The 23955-nt window shown below is 42.4% G+C and overlaps 1 protein-coding gene across 1 annotated transcript in view; it reads left to right on the top strand.

Annotated features, from left to right (window-relative positions):
- Window positions 1–23955, top strand: part of HIC2 (HIC ZBTB transcriptional repressor 2) — a 74583-nt gene that overhangs the window by 24960 nt on the left and 25668 nt on the right. Inside the window, exon 2 of the mRNA XM_051634471.1 lies at window positions 15978–16047. The gene's annotated coding sequence lies outside the window, so the exon portion shown is untranslated. The remainder of the gene's footprint in view (window positions 1–15977; window positions 16048–23955) is intronic.

Raw genomic sequence — 23955 nt, 5'->3', positions numbered from 1 at the left:
ACAGAGACCATGTATTACTATGTGGTTTGGAACAGCTACAGGAGATATTAGTTTACCTGAGTCAAAATAGTACTTGATACCTTGCAGTATCATGTGGGGCTGGCTCTTTCCACTCAATCATCAGTCTTTTGCTGAGTGTCCAAACGTTGTGGACAATGCTGGGTTTTGTTATCCTCACTTAGTTACTTGCCATAGCTAATTTTTGCGTGTGGCTTTCTGCTGCCAAGCAATCTCCAGGTTTTTCTACTCATTTGTTTGCCATTTCCCACAAATACTTTGAATGTTACTTTATTTTAATCCTGGTGCTGAGAGGAGAGGAAAGGAGATAATGTTTCTTTAAAAGAATGGAATAAAATTGGACGGGATCAGCTACAAAATTTCTGAGCACAGAACAGACCTCTTGAGTTGCCTGCAAAACCAGTCACAATTGTAATATTAGGTATAATTATGGTGTAGCCTTGTAAATAATAATTTTTTATTTCTTGCCCTCTCTTCCTGCTTCTATCACCAAACACTGCAAAGTGGGAGATGCAGAAATCACGCACCTGGCTTCTTGAGGTCAAATTCCAAAAGCCTGAACTGAAAAATGCAGAAATTATTCCAGATGGCTGAGGACTGGCACTTTCTTTCTGTCCAGAAAAGTCTGTGCCATTCTGAAATCTCAGCCTGGGTCCCTCTGTTTTGCCACTGAGTCTGATTGACACCTACATGTGTGTGGCCCTTTTACATAGGGGTGGACTTAAGTTTGAAAATCCGGACATTTTTGGACTGTGACAACAGTTGGTATGGTGTTTCAATCTGTATTTTAGTTCTAAAAAATCATATATATTATTTTAAAAGGGGGTGTAGCAACTTACTGCAAAAACTAGAGAGGAGAACATTTTATAAAAACACCTTGCAAGTTTCTCTTGGTAGAGCGAGTCTTTGAATATGGAAAGAGAAAGCTGTACAATTTCAAAAATTTCTCTTAAACTTGCAATGTGATAGATAAAGCTAGTTCTGAGAATGTGAAAATGTGGGCTCCATGTGCTAAAGCTATTTGAAAAGAGGTGTGAGTGAAGGGGCTGAGGTTGGTGTGAACGTCAGACTTCCTGCCTTCTGCACTTTCTGTGTCGCAGCTGTAGCGCGTTCATAGTGTGGCACTTCTTTTAAAAGAGACTCTGAACTCACCCAGCCTCTCAGAAAAAGACAAGCTGCAGCCAGAAATTCGGGCCCATTGCAGGATGACAAGAGGAAGAGCTTTGTTACTAGTTTGTGTTTGATCTTAGCTGCTTTTTTTTCTGCTCTCAGTAGCATGCTAATGATACCTGTGGGAGGTGAAAAATGGGTGAATTCCTGCTAGGGTGCGGACAAGTTCGCAGTTTAGTTCTTGTCCTCTTCTTCCCCTCTGGTAAAAATTTTGGGGGCTGTCCCAGACACATAAAAAGGAACTTTTTCATAAAATCATTTTCTGTCTTACATCTGCTGAGGACTCTGAATCAGAAAGGCAGTAGCAGTTTGCTCACTTTGCTTTGTCTCCTCTCCCCCTTTCTTATGTTTAAAATTATGAGTATTAATGGGAAATGACTGGCTTGAAAGTCTAGGACAAGTCTGAGCTGCCCGTAAGTCATTCCTTTGCCCCAGTTCAGTTTTGCCTTGTTTATTTTAAAGTTTAAAGTTCAAATGCCAAGTGCATCCTGAATTCCCTTTCTGTTTCAAATGCCAGAGTTGCCAGTTTCACATTTCTTACATGTGATTCTCTACATATTACCCCACTCTTGGTATCAGAGAATCCAGGAGGGTGGGGAAGCTGCACCCTGGGTCAGAAGAACAGGGTGATGGTGCAACTGAGGGATGCCAAACATGGAGGCAAGCATGCCCCAGTTTCGGCTGCTACCCAGGGAGAGGGTCTGCAAGTCTGTGATAAGGAATGGGAAGAGACCAGAAGGGATGGGTGGGCCCTCAAAGGCGGCGATCTGGATGCCAAAATATCTTGCACCAGCTTTGCAAGGAGCAGCGTGCAAGTGCTTCAGAGGGAGGGCTAGCTGTGGTTTGTGGTTTAGGGAGTTGACACAAATAGTATCTGGACCCTTTTTTAAGGGCCTGCAAAGCAGTGTTCTGCCTGGGGAACCAGAGCCTGTCCTCCTTGGTGTAATTCTTTGTTGCTCAGCAGGTTCAAGGCTGTGCTGAGAATAAGCAGTCATGGCTGTCTGTCAGAAAGGCCCCTGCCTTAAGAAGTAGGGTTTAGCATCCTGCATAGTTATGCTATGCTTGAGGTAGATTAGGATGGACGTGTCTGTAATTAAACACTTGGGTTTGGGTTTCTGTTTTTAAGCTACTGTTGTAAAACAGCAGGAAGTACCATGGCAGGCAACGTGTGACAATGTTTCTGTGCCCAAAAACTGGATGCGCTATGCTGTTTTTTCCTTCTTTCAGTAAGTGAACTGTGTAACTTTTTTTTTGTGGAGAAAAAATACAGAACAGCACGTTGACCTTCATTGCTGATCAAACTTCAGTTGCACCCAGATATAACTGATAGCAGGTCTTACCTGGATTTACTTTCTCTCAATGCACGTAGCTGTTCACATGGAGGGGAAGTGAAATACTTCAATAATATGTACAGCACAAATGCCTGGATGGAATAATAAGAAAAAAAGTGTGTCAGAGGGAAAAATGCAGTGCAAATCTTTTACATTCAATAAGAAAACATTTCCATAGTTCAAGTATTTTATTCTGCATGAAAGGCTGATGCTGAACCTGATAAAAGTAATCCAGATGGAAAGAGATTGCTACGTAGTACTAAAATATCAGCATGTCTATTGACCTGTACTGTGCTCCTCATACCTGGCAAAGCACTGATTACACTAATCTCCCAGTCTGCTTCCCTTCCAATTGAGAGTTCTTCTACAGGGATGACCAGAGGGAATCTTAGTGATACTACAAAGAAACCTGTTTGCTTAAGAGGGCGTATGTACATCTTTTAACAATCTGGTTGTGGACCTCCTTTGTGGGAGGATCCCTGACCTTATACAGAGAGGGACAAGTGCTAATTAACTTAATTCTGGGAACAGGAGGTGGTATGACCTTTTTCAAAGTGACTCTTTTGGGCTAGAGCTTACAGAGAGATATTTGCTAGGACTGATGCCTAAGTTTGCTACAAAAACATTACTCAGAGAGAGGTGTAAAATGCCCTGCTGTGGCTGGGGAAAAAAATAACCTCCCATCCTTCTTTTTTGGGTTCATGGTTTCTTGCCTAAAAATTGTTGGCACTGTGGCCAGTTTTATGTGGTATAGTATCAAGACAGTGTTATGTTTTCTGTCGTATCAATAATTTTGAACACAGCAAGTAGATTCAAGTTATTAGACCATTGTTCTGGCCACCACTCACTGTATGATGTGAATGTCCCATCTTTTACTGGCACCCCAGGAGGAAATTAATTTCTGGGGCTTTTTTTTTTTTCCCTAGCTATCAAGATGTTGGTTGTCCTGAGCATCTTCCACATTTGTCATTCTTTTGCCAAAGAAGTAGGAAGGATTCTTAATGCCATCTCTTTGCTGTGCTCCCTCTGAGCAGCTCAGGGACACAATTACAACCACACTGAGTGTGCCTATACCATTTGATTTTTGGTCTTGCTACCAAAACTAAGCAATCAGTCCCAGTTGTCCCAGTGTAGATAAAACCAGAGGCAGCTACAGCACTGCCTTAGCAACAACTGCAGAAAGCAGAGCTATGCAGACGTGCCTGAGGTGAGTGGGACAGAGACTCGTTGGTCTGATTCTGTTGAGGAAATGAAACACAGCTCCCACAAAGGAGGGAAGTTGCTGAAGACCCCCTGGCTGGACACATGTCAGGCTCACAAAGCATCTAAGAAACCCTGGCTGCTGAGAAATGGGCAGGAAGCTGACCAGGCGGGTTTTTTCAGCATGAGAGTGGTAAGAAGGCAGCTGATGAGACTTAATTTTCCTCATGAACAGAAAGATCTTTGGTCCCCGGTCCCTGGTGTCTTCTAATGCTTTTTTAAAAACTCCAACAAAGCAACGCTTCCTCATTCCCCGCCACCACCCCCAACAGCAAAAAAAGCACAGGTTTGTTGGACCCTGAGAGAAACAAATGTAAGCACCTCTTTGGAAAGCACTCCTGAGGCCTGCGGCCATCCCGCATTCCTGAGGAGGCTGAGGGCCGCCTCCCCAGCGTGCCTGCCCAGCAGGGCAGCCGGCTCAGGCTCTGCAAGCCGTGCTGCAGCGCTGCCCCTCTCCCTGCACCAACGTGCCCGCTCAGAGCACACTGAGGGGCTCGGGCCTCTCCCCAGCCTGTCCTCAGCCATGTTCTGTGTGGCCCGTGCTCGGGAGATGACTGCTCAGGAGAACAGAAGCAGCATCTTTGCTGTGCAGTTTTTTCTGCCATATTCATTCCAAGGACGGCTCTATGTCTGAAGCGTTGCAGGCTGATCTATGAACATCATTGTGGAGCAAACAGCTGCCACGTCCTCATCCTCCTTCTTGTCATGGCATTGCCAGCAGAGCAGGAAGTTTCTTTGGTAATGTATCTAAGTAAGGGGTATTTATTTAGATGAAAATGAAGGTAAAATCCCTATTTCCCAGTGGGTTTGACCCTCACTTACAAGGATCTAGTAATGCATGTATGTGGAAGAAATATCTACATGAGTGAAAATGTGCCCTGCTAATATTAAAAGGTACACCGTGGAATTTTGCCTAAGGATAAAATGTAATTTTAATTGAAAGCTGCTGTAACTTGATAGAGAATATCCACACCAGTCCTGAGGATCTACTTTAAAATATAGTTAAAACACAGATCCAACTCCCACCACTCTGTCTCTTAGAGCTACATGTCCTCTTTGATCCATCCATGGTGCTTATGATTCCTAGGAGACATGCACACCGCCAGTAGTCAGAGCTCATTAATATTGATATGATACCTTCCATCTCAAGATGTGCACTTTGCAATTATTAATTAAAAAAATTTCACAAAACCCTAACATTTAACTCCATTTCATAGCTTACAAAACTGAGAGTCAGAAAGTTTGTGTATCCTTTCATCAGACAGAATGAGATTAATGTGGAATTTTGCCTGCATGAGCTCCAATTATCCTGTATTTCTTTATCTTTCCTTCACCAGTAACTTTTGGAAAGGCAGCACAGGTTTCCTGTGGCACTAAGATGCACTATGAGCCTGTGCTACCTATTTCATACTGAGAAGGTGAGTGAAGGGAAGCTGCTTTTTCATTGTGGTTCTTCACAAAGAGTTTGCTTGCTTTTTAGAAAGCCTCTTTAAAAATACAACCTGGAAATGGCTTGTCAGCCCTGCAGAAAAGACCCTGAATGAATCTTTGAATGTGTTAAACCCTTCCCTAGCAGGCTGTATTTTAGTTCCTGTCCAGAATAGACAGAAGGGATGGTGGGTTATAATCCACACCAGACATGGGCTCACAGTCCTTCCTGGTGCATATGGAATGAAGAAGCTTGGCTTAGTGTGAGACTGATAACGGGAGGGAGGGCTTGCCATGCAATTAGACCAGTTCACTGTAAACATCTAAGTTGCACAAGTGGCTCAAACTTTGATCTTTTTGTTGTGGAAAAGAAATCTGAGACTGTGAAACCTGTCCTCAGTCACAAACAAGGAGGTGGACATGACTCAAATCCAACTGTGGCAATGTAAATACAGATAAATGGGATAAAAATAGAAAAAGCTCTTCTTTCTTCCCCATCCCTTGCTCCCTGGCATACAGAGTCTACTTTTACCTCCTATTCTGACTTGCCTAGCTCTGTTAGTGAGTGCCGGCCCCAATCCCACACCTGAAACGCCCAAATCCAAATGCTCCCGAGTGCTGTCTGGGATAAGGTTTAAGCCACAGGTGCAATTAAGCTTTTAAGTGGTAAGCCTATTTGGTTAGGGGCACACCTAGAGCCTGCAACAAGCTGAGAGAAAAAAAACGATCAGTCTTTCAAACTGACAGGCAGTTCATGAAATACTGCTGGAAGGGTTAAGAAGAAGGTACAACATTCGTAATTCGCCTGGTATTTATTGTAACAACTCTCTGAACGAGTTCTCTGTGGATGCATCTGGCTGTCCTAGTGAGGTGGGACTTGATTTTAATTACAAATCTGGTAATGGATTTTCAAAATGATGGTGTTGCTAAGGCCCTGGGCACACTTTTCTAATTCTTCTCTTTTCTCCGCACCTCCTCCTTCCCAAATCTGCCCAAGCAAACATTGGAGCAAAAGGAGAAGTTTCACAAGAGTGTAGGTTGTTAGCCTGTGCTCTCTTCTCTTATTGGCATTTGGAGCTTTGATTAGATTTTTAGAGGAAAAATGTCATAATGGGCTGTCCAGTAAAATGCTGGTCAATGTTTTAAGATGCAAATGTTCATAGGCATTCAATGAGCCTATGAAAAGTGCTGGATTTGAGACAGTGATTCCTCGACATTCTGATTTCTTTGCACTTTGTTTTAAAAATCATTAGGACAACATCAGAGACCTTTGTCTTGCATAGCCTTGAGTTCCTGGGCAAGGATTTAAAAGTGGAACATTAAGACGTGTTAGCGAACACGTCCTAATTAGTTTCTACTTTGGCTACTACATGCTTAAAGGCTGTGAGCCTTACCTACCCTATGCCTCTCAAATGCATTCAACAATACAGCATTTTATCCTAGTCTAGACAAAGTCTTAAGGGTTAAGTTGTCTAGTCAACTAATCACTCCTTTTAGTGGGAAAAACTGCTTTCCTTCAAGATTGTTTCTCTGCCTGCTTTTTCCTCCTTGCTGTCTCTTTTCTCCTTCACTCTGCATACCTTCCCTGCAGCAACTCCTGTTCCATCTGCTGTAATGTAAGCATTAACTGTTTAATTGCTGATTAGGAAAAATTCATCACATGGGCTTTGGAACGATATTAGAATGGGAACAGAGGAGTGGGAGGCAGAGGAAGGAGATGTGTGAATTCCCAGTTCTCTATCACAGGCTGACATGGGAGAGCATTAGTCATGAGGGTGTTTAACTTCTCTTCAATCTAATGGGTAGAATGGTTGGATGGGGTTTAGATGTAACCAAGCCCTAGTCATCATTTGGGACTGAACTTGCTATTTGACCTTGAGTGAGCTAGGCCTGGCCTTTCTTCCTTTAAGTGAATAGAAGGCAAGTACTGTAGCTAAGTCCTTTGAAATTCTTGAATGCAGAAAACATACTCATGCAAAGGACTAGTTTCTTTTCCTGTATAATAAAATACTGTGAAGTTTGGGATTTTTTTTTCTTTACATTTCTGCACCAAGTTGCACAGAGTGAGGTGAGAAGCTGGAGGAGATCTGCAGTTCTACAAGCAGTGAAAGCCCTTTTAGCTCTATGCTCCCAAGTAGCCATATGGGAGCTTTTATCCAACTGACTTATTTCCTTGTGTGATGCAAATTCAGCTGGTGGTCCCCTTCTCTCCCCCTGCCATCAGCTATTCTAAGCGTTTTTGCATTATCAGCATTTCAACTCCTCTTTGCACTTGGAAGTTCCTAGTTGCCACAGTCAGCTGTAGCCTGTAGCGTAAATGTTGTGAAAATTTGGCAGGGTTCTGGGAGACTGTGGGCAGTGTGGGGAGAGAAGGTGTGCAGGTGGACTCTGCCCCAAAGTCTGTCTCTGCCCCAAAGACTTTTTGTGGCTATTTGCAATTGCCAGTTTCTCACTTAGTTTTGCAGGATCCTGAAAGTTGATTTGGAGGCAGGAATTGGACCTTTTTCTTTCTGTCTGTGGGAAACTCTTCTTTTCTTCCCCAAAGAAAAGGACTGAAATATTTTGATAATTTGAGAACTAATGAAATTGCCATTACAAAATACAAGAAAATGGTACTCTTAGCAATTAGCAAGGGAAATCATTTTAGTCAGAGTGAAACTATCTTCTTATTTGTATGGGGAATTTATTGTTAGCAGATGTTTAATTTCCATAAGCAATTAATATTTGGAAGGCTTAACAATTATTTATATACATGTAAACCCCTTGTATTTTACTTCAGTCAGGGAGTAAGTACTCACACAATGTCTCCTCAAAGACCCCACAAAGATTAGAATTCTTGATACTTTCAAAGAACAGATTGATCTGCATGTAGGAGAGCACAGAGGAGAAGGCAAGTGTATAAATGGGCAGAGAATGGAAATCATGGAAAAAAATACCTTGAGAAAAGAGGCCAAAATACGCTAATATACTTCTCATGCTGTCTGCCTTCATCACAAACAACCCTCACTTCCTCTCCCCCATTCCAACCTCAAAAAAACCCCAAACAACAAACAACCCAGTTCCATTTAGGAAACATCCTTGCAGATCACATGGCAGCTGTCAAAAGCTGCTAGCCCTTCTGCCAAAGACAGCTTAGACTCCTGAATCACAGCAAGCTGGGTTGCAATTCTAGGCATTAAAAAACCAAAGCAGCTGCCTCCCTGACATCCTGGGTCGGACTCTGATTTCAGTTTCACTTTTGCTGGTTCTTAGGTAATGTCATTGTGATGGTGTAACTGAAATGAGAACTGGGTCTGCTAATCTTGACATTGGATCACGAATGGTAATCAATTTGTTATCTCTGTTACATTTACAGGAGCACACACACCTACTCCCTTTAGACTGCAGTAATTTATTTGGCCTATTTTATGTCTGATGGTCACTTGAAACTGTACCTCTTACCTGTCAGCAGCTGTAGTTGTTTTGCTAAGTGACTATCTAAAGTGAGACTTCCTTGTGCAAATGCGTATTTTAGACACTGTCACCAGAAATCCAGTGGTTCGCCTCTCCCCCCACCCCTCCCGTTCCCTTCAGCTGTTTAGATTTCAGGACACATGGCTTAAATGAACGTATGCTTGGAGTTTGCAAAATGGCTTGGATGACAAGAGAAATAGGATCACACAATGGGAGTTCAGAACCCAGCCACCAATTGGTACAACAGGAGCCTGCAACTCCCTTGTGCTCATTATTGTCTTGGCATAACATCTAGCAGTGTGTGTTTCTCACGTCCCCCTCCGAAAAATGGTAACGCAATTGAAAGGAGCAGCAGCAGGAATGTCACCACCTCCCTCTGAGCGGCTGGGCTGTCAGCCTCTGTTTTCTGTGGTCCCCCAAGGCCTGTGGGTATCTGGGTGGAGAAGGGCCTGCACACCTTGTTGTGCCTTCTTGCTTATGCTGGAGAATCTCCAGTTTACCCTGCCAGTGCAGTGACTGCATGTGGAGGAGGGGGAGAGGTTGTGTTGCAACCTCTGAGAAAATTAGTTGTCTATTTTATCTTTTGCAGCTGCAGCACTTTTTTTTTTCCCCTCATCACCCCCCCTCCCCAATGCGAGTGGTATGTCTGAACCATATCCTTCAAAACCAGTTTTCTAAGCAGATTAGATGGGTAGCAGAGACAGCTATGCAATCAGGCAAAAATGTGCACTCAAGCCTTCATTTCGTGCAGTGGCCGAAGCAGTAAGTGTCTACCACCTGGATTTTTCTTTTTTCTTCATTCTCTCCTTTTCCTGTTCTGCAGCGCTGTTGTAGACTGAAACAAAATGCTCTTTCTGGTTCTTAATTATATAAAAAATAGGGAGGGGAAGGAAGTTGGGTTCCATGCTAATGCTCATTAGCATGAAACATAAAGCATGCTCCCTGGCTGGCATGCTTCACCATGCAAAGTGACACTTGCTCCCTGTGTGAGCATATTGAAGGGTAATCTGGGGATTACCCTCAGGTCCTCCAATACAAATCCTCCCCTGACCAGTCTGGAAAACCAATGTCTAAGTTTACTTCGCCTCTGAATTCTGTATACTCTCCTGGATTGCCACTGCATGTGAATTTCCTCTCTTGCTGCCCTGTATCTTTCACTGCTCCCCATCAGCCTTGCTGCATGCTAGGAATCTGACAATAATGGTCTTCACCTGCTTTGAGATGTCATGAGAACTCTTAAGCATCAGTATTGGTTTCATGTCTGATCTCTTAAAGGACAATGAGCTGAATTTAGGATTAAGCTCCACAGACAAGTTTGGAAGCCTTACAGCTTGTTCAGTGTGGGTGGAAAATGGGAATAGGTTAGTGGGCTGAGTGGCAGACTTGAGGAAAAGAGTTGAGTAAGCTTTGGCTTTCTTCCAAGAGAGGAAACAGAGCAAAGTGTCCCAGGAGCCAGTTGTTGCTTCTCTGGAAGAGAGGAAGGAACCCAGAGGAAGGCAATCCAGAAACGCTTGTCCCCATGAGTCTGGAGAAACACAGTGGCTAAGAGAAGAAGGGAGAGAACTCATATGATAAAACTAGAAAAGAGAAGTTGGGGATTGAGGTTTGGGGGAAGAAGAGAGAAGGAGAGAAAATAAACTCTTTATTTCCCATATAAGGTATGGAAAAAGGAAAGAAAAGTAGAACTAAACTGAAGACTTCCATGTGCTTAATGGGGTAAGAAAGGGGCTACTAGAAGACCAGATAAACAAAGTTATATTTGAAATATTGATAGAAAACTGTGCTTTATTTAACACACTTGCATGATGCACTTGATTATCTTCTGCTGATCCTTCAAAAGTAAACAATTGCTTTGAGAACAGGAAAAAGCTGCAAACAAAAGACTCAATCTTACTGGCATAAAGAGGGTGAAAAAGTGGGTGGAAAGCTGGTTGGATGTGTCAACCACAAGAGTGGTGAGATATGATCACAGAGAATTCAGGTTTTAAAACACAAGGAAATAATGCAGAGATATTTTTCACACTTACTCGTAAACAGAATATTTGGGCATGCAGCATTGCCAAATTTGCCCTTGTTCCAGGGGCCACTTACAGTAAGTTCCCACCAAAGCCATATGCCATCTGTTTGAATTACTTAGAGGAAAGGTTCTTCTCCTTACTCCCCTTCTATTAGATGTGACAGATTAATGTCTTTGAGGGCAGATCACTGTTAGGCTAAATCTTTCTCTGGTTATGATTCCTTATAACTATAAAACAGTTGCAAGGTTATGGGATTTAAAGAGAGGTTTATTGCAGCTTCCAACACTGAAACTACAGGCTAAGTGTCTCTCCTTTTTTTTTTTTTCTAAAGTAAATCAAAACCATTCAGGCACACACACTGTACCTTCTCTCAGATACACAGACCTAGGAATAAGAACACACATTACAAGAGAAGCATTATAGAGTCTACAGGAAAACTACTCAAGTAGCTTCCTGTGAATGTATAGTAATCCTACCACTGAGTCCTCTCCACTTGTTTTAAGAGCTGTTTGTTGAGCATGAGTTGGTGGCACCCCTAATGTTTGGGGCAGAACTTGAAGCTGTCAGTAACTCCACCAGCACTTGTTTCTACCCAACTCATGTGTAAGCTGTGTCCATGCCTAGTCTAGAAGCAGCAAGGGATTGACCATTCAGACATCTCTTGAAAAACATCTAGTTCAATACTTGTCAGACTCTCTCTAAACTAATCATTATATTTGGTTGATGAACTTAGTCCTACAGTCCTTGGGTCACAACAGGAGCTGTGCAGGAGATGGAGGGGTACCTATATTCCTATAATTTAAGTTCCTTGCTGGGGAAATTTCTGTAAGGGTGAGCTTTGTACACTGGATTATTTTTAAGACTATTTGTAAGGATGCCGCTGTGGTCAGTATGAGCCTGATTTGAATTTTTCTTTGGAATGTTTTTTTCAGGGAAAAATAGTTTTTTCAAAATAAAAACTTTTTTTTTTTTCCTAGAAAAGTCCAATTCTAGATTTCTGATCACAAGTAAAATTAATACATTTCATTTTTACCAGAAATATTACATTGACCTGTCTACACTACCTGAATGGGAATACCTCTTTGCTTTGCATTTCTTTAACTGGTCTGAAAGGCTTCACGTGGAATTGGTGAAAAACATCGTGTTGGATTCCAGGTAGCCCATGGCTGCTCAGGGAGCTGTTGTCTGATGTGCCTGTCTCTTCTGCTGGACTGCAAGGGCCTTAGCTTTCCCATATGGCCTTACAGCTCTCCTGGAGACCATGCTGTGCTATGGGATACCTTGGTGTGTTCTGTGGAAGCTGCCTTCCAGCCACGGAGTCTGACCCAGAAGCGATCAGGGTTATCAGGCTGCCGAAGTGCAGCGTTTGAGGCGGTGCAACATTGTGGGAATGAAAGCAGTTCAATAGTGTACTGACTCATACCAAAATTTCTCAGGTCAGGTCACCAAACAAAAATGAACCAACTTTGGTTTCAGTAATGTAAAAATATTCCATTTCAAATGACACAAAATGCACTGATGTTCACAAATAAGGTGGGTTTTTTATGTTCTGTTTTTTTAAACTTGTGAACTTCTGTTCCACAAAGAGTCTCTAATTTCAGTTTTTCTCCCTGAATTGGGATGAGAGCGAATGTTGAAATACTGGAATTTCCTCCTTCCTGGGGAGGAGGCCAGTTTCAGGGTTAGGACAGCTGACTCTGAAGACCTCTACACTGGAGCAGGGCAGGTGATGGTGGGGCAGATAGGTGATGAAGAGGAGGGGGCCAGGCAGGCAGAAGGAGAGAAGTAGGAGACAATAATGAGTCTAGCATCAGTGAGGGCTAGAACAGAAGAATAAGGAGGAGAGACCAGAAGTTTCTACTTAGCTCCCTGAGCAGTAATATCTGCTACATTTCCGTGCTGTGTTATGCTTAGCTCAGCACCTCCTGCTTTGCTGAGTGACCCATAGACATACAGGCTGGTGCTGGACTGAGAGCTGCTGAGGAGAGAAAGCTTGAAGTGCTTCATAGAGGGGGCAAATCTGGGTGAGGTGGAGCTAAAGTTCACACCAGTGCACAGCTAGGCAGTGCTGTGTGGTTTCACTTCTCACTGAGCAGCTGAGTCCTGTGCTAATTGAACAGAGCTGAATGTAGGACCAAAAGATGAGCATTTCTCAGTTCCCGTCCAGGCTCTGAGCAGGGTGCTGCAGCCTTTGCAAGTTAGAGAATCTCTCAGCCACTTAAGTCTTTTTCTGCAAAGTAAGAAAGAACAGGAATACTTTTTTTCTGGTTAGACAGGGCAGGAGCACTAGTGACTGTTCCTGACACACTGCAGAGTGTTTATGATGCTGATGCTTTTATTATTTAACAAGTTTCCTAACTTTTTTTTTTTTTTTTAAATGTAATAAATTGATACATTGCATCCATCAGCAATGCCCTCCAGGAATAAGTAGCTAATTAGAGAGCAGGACTGTGAAAAGACAAACCCGGGTTATGCGCAGAACAGGTTCCTCCAGTATTTATTGCCTACGTTACTGGCCAAGCTTCCTTGTAAGTAATAGTCAAATAATCGGCCTGGGTCCTTTTGTGAATGGTTTGAGTCTGTGTGGTCCTCCTTTGTTAGAGCAGCTCACGGTTTCTGAAAGCTTCTGAACCCCCTGTTCTGAACAGCAGAGCCTGGTGGCACCAGCTGCTTCTGCCTGGAACAAACATTTGCATGTGACATTAAAAAAAGAAGGCCAATTTCAAAATGTATTTGCTTTTCCTTATCCCTTCATTTTTCAGCCATTCTTGCAACTCTGGAAATATTTAGAAGATGAATGTATTTAGCTTTTGCTACAAGCATCTTTTAAACAAGTAAAGCTGGAAGAGAGAGAAATCTTTCCTTCAGAAATGTAACAGCAGCCAGTGTTTGGAAATATTTTAACAATAGACCATATGGGAGTCCCAAACTATTAAGCTTTATTATTCAGAAGGCGGAAAATGTGGTTTGATATTCAATTGATATACAGCATAAATGAGAGCCGCAAACTCGGCTCCCTTGAGCTGAGATTCAGATGTTCACTTGAATATAATAACTAACACTTTGGCCTAGTTCCACAGAATGCATCCAGCCTGCTGATCACAAGCCAAGAAACTGCAGGCTTTTTCCCCCCCACCCCCCGCCCCCCCCCTTCTCCAAAGTACTTTCCTCTCCTGCCAGCAAGAGCTTTTGGCTTGAATATAAATCTCCTGATATTAGATGCGTGTAGAAAACGGGGAGGATGCTCACAGTGCTCAGCAGCAGGGCTGTGTGTGTCTGCATGTGTGTTTGTTTTGCTTTTGCTTTAATGATAAGGTTTTCCCTCCGTGATGCGCTGTCAGGGGATTATGTTGGTCATCCTAGGTGGGAGCTTCTTTGTTCCTGTTTCACTGTTTGTTGCTTAGTGCTGCGGGAGCAGGTGAACATCTTTTGGGGTTACTGTGAAGTGGTGCCAGAGTTTGTGAGAACATGGAATTTGTTGGAGAGAGAGACTGGAAGTGGTTTCAGTTTCTTTTTTCTTTCTTCTTTTTTCTTTTTCTTTTTCTTTTTTTGGCCTGATTTCACTTGTGTATATTTATAATTGCCTTTTCACCTTTCTATCATGTCTCTCTTAACTTCCTCTCCTATGGAGAAAAGAACCTGTAAAAGTTTTTATGAAATATTCCATACATGGACTAAGATTGCCCATATGCAAAGAGAGGCTTGGTAGTTACACAGGTACTGTGGTCACGTAATGGGAGGCTGGATCACCTGCTGTTTTTTTGACACAGGACTCCTGAGTTATGCCACACACGGGAAGGACCAGCTTTGTCAGTGTGAACATGGGAGGTGTGGTATGAATAAGGAGTTGCAGGGACACAAAAATGGTCTTGTGGGTCTGGCAGTTGAATGCTGTCCCAGAACACTGAGTTCTGTGCTGTCTTTGTCAGATCACTCCTTTGAGAGACCAGTATCATCCCTGGAAATGACTGAGCCATGTCCACTGAAACTTTCTGCTCCATGCCCCAGAACTCAACTGCCAGGGCAGAGACCTCAGGCATAGAAAATCATGCAGATGGTGATGTTTATCAGTCAGGTATACCAAATCAAGTCATGCTCCAACAGCCTAGAAGCAACTTTAGCAGAGTGTGTTGTGTTTCTGTTTCCTCCCTGCAACACATGCAACATGAGACAGCTTTGTATATATTTTAAGTTGTAGGTGTTGAAGATTTTTCTCAGATTTTTGTGCTGCAGGACTTGACAAGTTTCTATAAGTAACTCCCCCCCCCCCAGTTTTGTGACAGACATCCTCAGCTATTTTGGGTCCTGTCTTGTCTAGTCTCTCAGTATATGGAATCAACCAAGGAACCTTCCCTAAGATCTCTGATTTCCCCTGAGCAGTCTAGGAGGCTCCAACATTTCTCTAGAAATGTGATGACCTGAAGGAAAAGTCTTTCACTTTACATGGAAGTCCAGGAATACCTGTAATACAGAACATTGTAGAGAATATAAATTATGCACTCTGAATGTGAAGTTCAGTTTTGGCTTCTGTCTTTCCCCCATTTCTCTTTTCAGTTGTTCATGATAGCTGAAATTTCCCATGTTTTGTCTCAACCCCCACACATATTTTTTCCTTTGGGGGAAATTGGAGCAAAATCAATTTTAGTGCAATTTTTCAAGCTTCTTTGACTTGCACCTACATCTGTTTGGTGTGGGGGAGTGGAATTTTATCATAAAACGTTTGATTTATTTAATATATTCAATAAGAATCCAAGATGTGCCAGGTACTTTCTCAGCCCTATTTGGATGAGAAATCTTGCAAGCTAAGAACTTAATAAACAAAGAAGCTACAGAACTCAAAAGTTTCCCTGCTATTAAGGTCTCCATATATCTAAGGAATAAACCAAGTTTGAACAAAGCAGATCTAGAGACTTGTAAAGTACAAAATGTCACATGCAGCACTGATGAGATAAAACGAACAACTATTTGTTTTACATATTTCTTAATCCTATAACCTGTCAAATTTGCAACACCCTCAGCTGAGATGTCTCCATGCAGCATAGCAACTTTCATTGCAACTGTGAGTCTATTTTTATTGATGAAGCCACTGCTATGACTTTATGATGCTGTGCTAAGGGCTTATCTAAACAGGGTCATTGATTTGGACCAAGGTAAGTTACAGATCTGAGCGGAAGAGCTACTCCCAGGTAACTTCATCATCCTAGTGAAGAGATGATTGGGAATAGTTAATAAGGAATAGCTGTTCTGGAATAGTCCCTTTTTAAGACAAACCCTCACTCTTTCTATAATTGCATTCCAGGGAGCTATTCTGTACTGAATCAGCATGGGATAGAGTGCGTAGAAGACGTTCAGACCAAGCACAGCTAGCGGTGAGTGGGTCCATATACACTGGGATGCCCTGTTGCAATTATTATGAGTGAACAGGAGAATAGCAAAGTTGGTTGTCTGTGCATCTCTCTAGAAGGCACAGGGAAGTATTATATCAAAATCACTGTACAAAGGCCTCTCTTCTAGCAGGGCTGACTTATGAGCTGCTTGCTACTGTCTGATCATTAACCCCATATTATGGACAGAGTATGTTTCAACTTGTAACTTAATACAATTTGATTAAATGTTGGGGTGTGGAAAGGACTTGTGTGGCTTTTTCAATGTGTAAATTTACATTATTATGTGGGGAGCAGTCAATTTATCAAACTCATCTGATTATTCAACAGTGGGGAAAGACAATTGGTTGGACAAAAATTTATATTGTTTCTAAGGTGGACACAGAATTAGTTTAAAGGAAATTTGTGCAACCTTTTGAGGAGAAAATACACTAACTAATCAAATAAAGGAAAAGCCAATAACTTACAATGCCATTAACATTTTTCTGTAGCATAAAATTTTGTGCTTGACCTTGCCAAGGAGGATGAGCTGGAGTAGAGATGGTGCATTTCTATTTTAATGCATTGTAGTTGTGATATAGTTGCTGTTAATTCATAGTTCTCCTGACTTTTGGAATTCATCCCTTTCCTTAAAAGGGAAGGTGGCAGCCTGGAGTGGAGAAGCTCCAACTACAGCCCTTTGGATGTTAATCCACCCTGACTTTCTTAAGCCTCCTACTTAAATCATTATCTTAATGAATCACCACTGCTGCTATCTTCAGTGCTACACAGGAAAATGCAAATTTTAAAAAGCCTGGGGGAAAGACCTCTTTTGTCTGTAAAGTGCTCTGATACTTGCATTTAGATGTTGCCGTGATAGGTACCTTGAATACTACTTTTTGCCTAACCCCATGGATAGATAGATCATGGGGAGTAGTGTATCACCAGTGTGTGCCTGCTAGGTGGCTCTCAGGGCTTGGCCCTGGGAGGAGATGGATGTGATTCTGCTGCTGTGTTAGAAGCAGCTTTAGCTCAAGCGGTTGAAGCAGGTTTGTCATTTATCTCACTGCCTGTTGGCTATGCTTTTCTTCCATTGCAACATGACAAGGAGTTAAGGGAGTGAGGATGGGGGTCCCCCTCAGCTCTGCAGCTGCCATTGTGACTTTGGGGCAAGTTCTCTTCGCCTGACATTTTTCATAGCACAAAGAAATACTCCATGCAAGCTTTAATGTATCGACTAAAATATCTCCCAAGTAGGTATCAAGAAATTTGATACAACAGGAAATGACCCACATGCTAGAAAACCTTAAGAATGTTGGTTTGAGGGAAAACTGAACATAGCAAAGTGACTGCAAAGTATCTCCAAGGGCAGGCTGGATGGGGCTCTGAGCAACCTGGTCTAGTGGGAGGTGTCCCTGCCTATGCAGGGGTCCCTTCCAGCCCAAACCATTCTACGATTCTATGACTCTCAGCATTGTGTTGTCCAAATTTTTCCTTGAACTTGGCTAGGCATTGAGCTCTGCCCACTTTCAGCTCTCCCCAGTGATCACTTGAGAAATGTTAATTTGTAGATGGTGGGAATGGAGCGAGCCAGGAGTAGCTGTTTCAGATGGCAAATCTTTGAGGTTATTTGCAACATGCATTGAAAGATTTGATTCCTTTATTCATTAAACCAAGAGGTGTGGAAGCTGTTCTATGCAAATGTCCTAGATGATAAGAAGTATTCTTCTCAAATTGCAAAGTAAACTCACCCATTGTCCCCTTTATGTGGCTTAGAAGAGCCCATTCCCTTACTGTGGGTAACTTTTCCTCACCAATCATAGTTCTGCTACCGGAACAATGGCAGGATAAATGTAGAAGTTATCAGATGAACACAGATCCTCAAATCTCAACTGGGAGAGGACCATATTGACAGAACTCAGCTTAAATGCGTTTTCTGCAATAGCATTATTAATTGTCAAGTCCTGCTGGGACAGTTATGCCCATGAAGGGCCAGAACATCTCTCTTAAGGAGGGCATCCTCATTTTTCTCCGCTAAATCTTCTCTGAAACCATTTGAGCTGGAACTAGATGATTTTAGACTTAAGAAGAAATGCATTTTCTTGGCTCATGCTGAAGCTAAGTAACATGTTCTCAGTTGGTTACCACAGAAGGGGGATGTGAGCAAACAGCAATGCTGACTTTGCAGCTCAAGGCCTGGACAGGAGTGCAGTGGGAAGCAGGAGATGCTGCTGCCTTACCTGTTTGTGCACACCTTCCTGGGCAGCAGCAAGTGACTAGCCCTGGGACTGAAACTTTTTTACTGCCTGGTATAGCTCTGAACAGATCAACACTTTCTTGTAATAGTGTTTAAGATACTTTTTGGAAATTGCTGTACAATTATATTTTTTCTGCTCATTGTGAGCTGACTGTTGTGTTTTCTATATTCAGGGCCCTAGCTGGTTCTGATCCCTTGTTAGATGGCAGCATTTTATAATACAGGGGTAAATTAACTGGGGAAGCTATCTATTACGTAAAGAACAGTCAGAGTAGGAATTTCAGAAGAAATACCAGAAGTGATTTATATATGTGTGTGTCTGTGTATTGTGTGTTTATTTCAAAAGAGAAAACTGAGCTGACTAACATTTGAGGCTATGTGCAAAATTCAAACACAATTTTTTCTCTTTCCAGTCTTGAAAAGTAATGATGATGGTGTGGGCAAGTCTCTGGCTGACTTTCTGAATTGCCTTGATGTCAGAGCTCCATCAAGAGATTTAGTGGAATTTCTCATCCTGTGGAGTAAAAGTGATATTCTATTCCACATTAGTTTCCTTAGGAAACACAGGAAAGGGACTCTCCTTCCCAGCACTTAACACATCCAGTGTTATTCTTGCAGGCACTCTATGCAAGATTTTCACAAAATGAGATCTCCAGGAGAAAGGTTTGTATTTCAATATGCTGAACTGGCTTACTTTATTTGCCTAGCTTTTGCATGCTATCTTACACCTGTGGGTACTAGCAGAGTTTTGTTGATGTACAAAGGTTGTTATTTCTATAGTTTGCTCATTCAAATTCAGAGGTTTATAACTATGAAAGTAAAATGTGTCTGCGCTATTATTTCGTTAAGCTGTCTTGAGCTACTTTTGTTAACCACATGTTCACAGGAGTCTGTTTGCTCAAATCACCTGCTCAGTTTTCTGGTCAGGTATGCTGAGATGCAGTGTTTCAGCTTGTAACTTCCTGTTTTGTGTTACCTTTCTTATGGTGTGTTACAACTGCTTCCCAAGAATTCTGAAATGAGGGTTGAACAAACTGCTCTGTTGTCTCTCCCAGCACTTGCTAATTTGGCAGTATTTGAGCTGCTACTAAGAAGCCTAGAGAAACTGCAGCTGAGCACTGTGACTGCTACTGTGAACAAGTGATGCACATGGCATTACCCAGATAGATGGATTTCAATCTGCAAGCATATCTGTCCTTAATTGTAAGGGCTTTTGGAACCATGATAGTTCAGCTAAGAGAGTGGAGATAGCCAAGCAATTACATGGAGCTGCTGTATTTGGTGAAGTCTGTAGGGATTAGCCGGGGCTCATGAGGTGGGGTCGTGAATCGTGCATTGCAGTGTCAAGTCTGGCTGCTACTTCAGGACAGTCACTCATTGTATGGGGACACCTGGGAAGTTTCTTAAGACTGAGATATTAGCTGGGATAAGCTTAAGAAAGTGTTCTTGATTGGTCTGTATAGATACTAATGCAACAGTGCTTCTGCTGGTGTGCTGGGGAGGACCAGGTACTTTCTGCTTCTCTGGATCGTGGGATTTCTCACTGGGTGTTCAGGTGAAACAAAGTAGCTGTGAGTTTTGAGCAGCTGCAGGTTGCCAGGCTTTGGGGAAGGCTTTGGTGGGAGAGAACAGCAGGGATTTGAAAGCTGTGAGTTTGGCTTGAATTTGGTACAAAAATTGAAAGACCTGCAGCAGCGGCTGTTGGGAGATGAAAAATTACAGCTGTCGCCTCATCAGACTACTTAAGAGCATTTATCTGAAGTGAGTCCCCAAAAAGTTATTGCAGAGAGACTAATGGCCAACTGGGAGGAGATGCTACAGTCCCTGAAGAATCAATAAACTCTCTGGCTGGTTGCCCAAGCTGGTAAACCAAACAGAAACCATCAGTATGTTGCTATGTAAATTCATGGTGTGCCCGTATTTTAAACACAGTGCAGTTCTGATTACCACCTCTCAAAGGTAGTGGAGGGCTAGGAAAGGTCCAGAAGGCCACCGAAGATAGGTCTCAAGTCAGTCAATGTGATTTCTCTCTTTGCCACAGAGAAGAGATGACTGATTACTGAATTGCAGATGTTTTATATTGTCATGAATGGGGTGGGGAAGGGGAGCAGGGAGTCATTCTTCACGGTTCTTGTGTTAACTAAATTGATTCAAAGCAGGCAAAGAGGAGGCACTCTGTCAACCAGCAGTTACCACGTGAAACTCATTGCCAAGTGGTGTTATGGATAGCAGAAGTCTAAGCAGATTGAAAAATCGATGAAGGACAGATAAGTTTGTATTAGAAGTGATGGCCTGGATACAACCTCTGCATCAGGAATTCTTTAACAATTGCACAGGCTATAAGAAGGGAAAAGACTGCCTACGGTCCATTTCACTGCTTTTCCTCCACTCCTGGCCCCCATGCTTGGTTGTTCGTTATTTCTTTTGCTCCTATTCTGGCTACTCTTGAAGAACAAACACAGAGCTAGACTTCAGCTCTTATGTCAATTTTTATAGTTCAAAACTAGAAAGAAGACTAGCTATGCTGCAGTGCAGGGTACTAGTTTTGCTTTGCAGCCCACAAGTAATGTAAAGCACACTGAAATTAAGATAATTTAATACCTTAAAAATGTGTGTGTTATAAAATGCCTCTGTAGCTTGCTTTCTTTATTAAAATTCTGACAACAAAAAGCTGAGCTTGTTAATGAAGCCGTGAATCACTACAATGTTTCTAGTTTTTTTTCTCACTTTGTGTTTGGTGCTACAGTCTGTCAGGTTGCCTGATAATGCACCTAATGGGCTGGTTTAGGAATTTCAACTCGAATAGCAGTGACACTATGTGCTGGAAGCTGAGGAGAGCTGCCCTCCACGGAGAGAACTGGGGAATACAACAGAGAGGGAAGCTGCAGCAAATTGGGAAGAAGGCTGAAGAGAAGGCAAGACACTAAAATCTCTTGTATATGTGTAAAAAGTAGGAAGGTCTAAAACCGACTTACAGTTGTGACTGCAGTGGCAACAGTCAGTTGGTATTTGGGAGGTGAAAAAATCAGTTTTTCATTTTGTTAGACAATTGTACTGTAATACAGCAGTGCCTCCTGGCAGGGAAAGCAATGTAATGTAAAGCAGTGCAGCGTGGAAGAGCAGTTGGAGAGCTGTCAGGAGCTGACTAGCTTGGAATGCTTCCACGTGAACCTGCGAGCAAGCAGGCGGGCTGCAGCGTGGCGTTCCCCTGCCCTGAGCAGGAGCACGGGCTGCAGTACAGCCTGAGTAGCGCTCTGTGCTGCCACCGCCGCTCAGCTCTCTGGAGGAGGGCAACAAGAGGCTTTTCTACACTGAGAGTTTCTTTCTGCTCTTGGGAGATTTCCTTTCTAGCTTACGGAGCCCTTCTGAGTTCATGTGCCAGCCCTGGGGCAAATGAGTTTGTACCTGTCAGCTTTCATTGCCTGGCACACCTGAGCACTCAAGGGCACAAGGCTGCCAAAGGGGTAGCAAAAGGCTGGAGCTCTCTAAGCACAGGCTGCAGGAAAGCTGCTGGGTCTGATCTGATTGGGCAACCAAGGAAGGAATGCCTCACTTTTTTTTTTTTTTAAACTTTTTTTTTTTTTTTAAACAGTTTGTATTTCCAGAGGGCTTTGGTGCATGACATTGGCTTTTATTCCAGTCTTTAGATGTTGGATACACTCAGTGATCTTACTTGTGGTTTTTAACCCACCCCCTCTCCCTGCCCCCAGCATTTTCCTTCCCTTCAAATCCTCTGCCTCACTCTACGTATTGCTACTATAAATTGCCTGGGATGATGGGTCCTGCTTCTTACTTGGAGCCTCTGGATGCTATTAACAAGTAATTGCTGGAAAAGCTTGTTTAAACATCAAAACCCTACATTATTTTTTAAATTGTCCTTTGAGGTGGCTGAAATGCTACTGAAAGATTACTTTCTTTTAATACTGCCCAAGAACTTTATTAGGTAAGGGAAGCAGTGTTCTGACAAGACTATTTCTGATGTACCAAGTCATCTTCCTTTTAAAGAAGGGATGTGTAGTTTTACTTCCCCTGCTTGCTTTTCCCCCACACCTGCAAAACAACTCATTTTTATAGCAAGGAGCAAAGAGGTTTTATTGGCTTTATCCCCATAACATGTCCAGGCTTTCTTTTCTTTCCTTTTTTTTTTTTTTTTTCAAAAACCTGCAGGAATGCAACAGTTAATTCTGCACCTTCACTATCTAGCCACTACTTGAGATCCAGCAGTTCAGGTAAATTATCCAGGGAGATTCAGTGTTCAAGCTACATATACAAGAGTTGTCCAGCACTCTGTAGGGCCAAAGCACTGTGTCTAATACACTACTACTTTTCCTGATGTAATCACATCAGTCGGATTACTGGATGGTTAACCTGCGGTCATGGATAAGCTTGAGCAGGATCCTCCACCATTCAGAAACCAGTAGCTATACACATGATGCACCTCTCCAGGTTAAGACTGTTGTTAGACTGGCTGAAGCACAACAGGTCTTGCTCAGAATGCAACTGAGGTGTCTTCTCTCAGGAGCAAAATGAGTCACTGTTAGCTTACTAGCAACCATCGGATAATCAGGTGAAATTTGCATTATTTTACATACTGAAAACTGTTAGCAGCCCTCCTCACAGGATGAGTGTCTCCTGACTTTAAAAACAAATGGTTAATTTTGTTTAGACAATCATTCAGCCACAGGGACACAGTAAATGTATTGACTTCTTATTCCTTTCTACTCTTTCATGTGTGTGTCCATGTGTTATTGCAAGAAAGCAGCATGTGAGCTCATAGCTGTGCCTCAGCACTTAATGAAGCGTTTGCTTTAAAGGAATGACATGGACCTTCTGTGGGGGCTGTGGAAGCAGTAGCTGGGCTGCCCAGGTCTGAGCCCCAGCAGGCAAAAGGAAAGACTTAATTTCAGGTTTCCTAAGCTTGACAGGCAGCCAGGTCTGTGCTAGCAATTAAGGTGTAAGTTCTATAAATGGAAGTGCTACCTTGGGAAGGAATAAACAAATAAGGAAATTAGTGCAGAAGTAGTTTGAGAAATGTCATTGATTGTGAAGAAATACATGAATTTGGAAGCAGCAGAGAAGGGTTTAATGAATACCTGTTTCTATACCTGCTTATTCTGCACTTTTCATATAACTTTGTTCTGATCAAGTAAAGTCTGTCTTCTGTTCCCTCTGCCATCTTCCTGATAGCAAATTAAGCTTTGTCTTTTTACATTTGGCACATGTATGGAAATATTTTTTTTTTTGGAAAAAAAGATTTCTCTCTAACATAAATTGCTAAACAAAATGTAGACAGACACAATCACAGTGTCTCAGTAGGTATGTCACAGAAAGGGAAGCAGGATGCATATTGTACGAAATTGTTGTGTACCTCTTGCTTTCATGCTGTGCAAGTGTTTCTCTTTCCCCACTGTTTATTTCAATTTGTGTTTTAGTCTTTATGTTAGAAGTTTGTGGGATGTTGAGCAAGTCAAGTGCATTGTGGAACAGAAGCTAAAAGCTACTGAATGGCTCAATCCTTTTCATGCCCATGAAAAAAAAATTAAAATTGCTTGAAATGACAATAGCTGCATTAAACAATTTTTACAGATCTCAGTGAGTTTAGTTCTGTCTTTATTCAGGCACGACTTGTCTTCTGCCAGAGGTTTAGGGAAAGACAG

Source organism: Apus apus, chromosome 16, assembly GCF_020740795.1.
Source record: "Apus apus isolate bApuApu2 chromosome 16, bApuApu2.pri.cur, whole genome shotgun sequence".
Classification (NCBI taxonomy): domain Eukaryota; kingdom Metazoa; phylum Chordata; class Aves; order Apodiformes; family Apodidae; genus Apus; species Apus apus.
The sequence above is the reverse complement of the archived record's forward strand: the minus strand, read 5'-3'. Positions and strand labels throughout refer to the sequence as shown.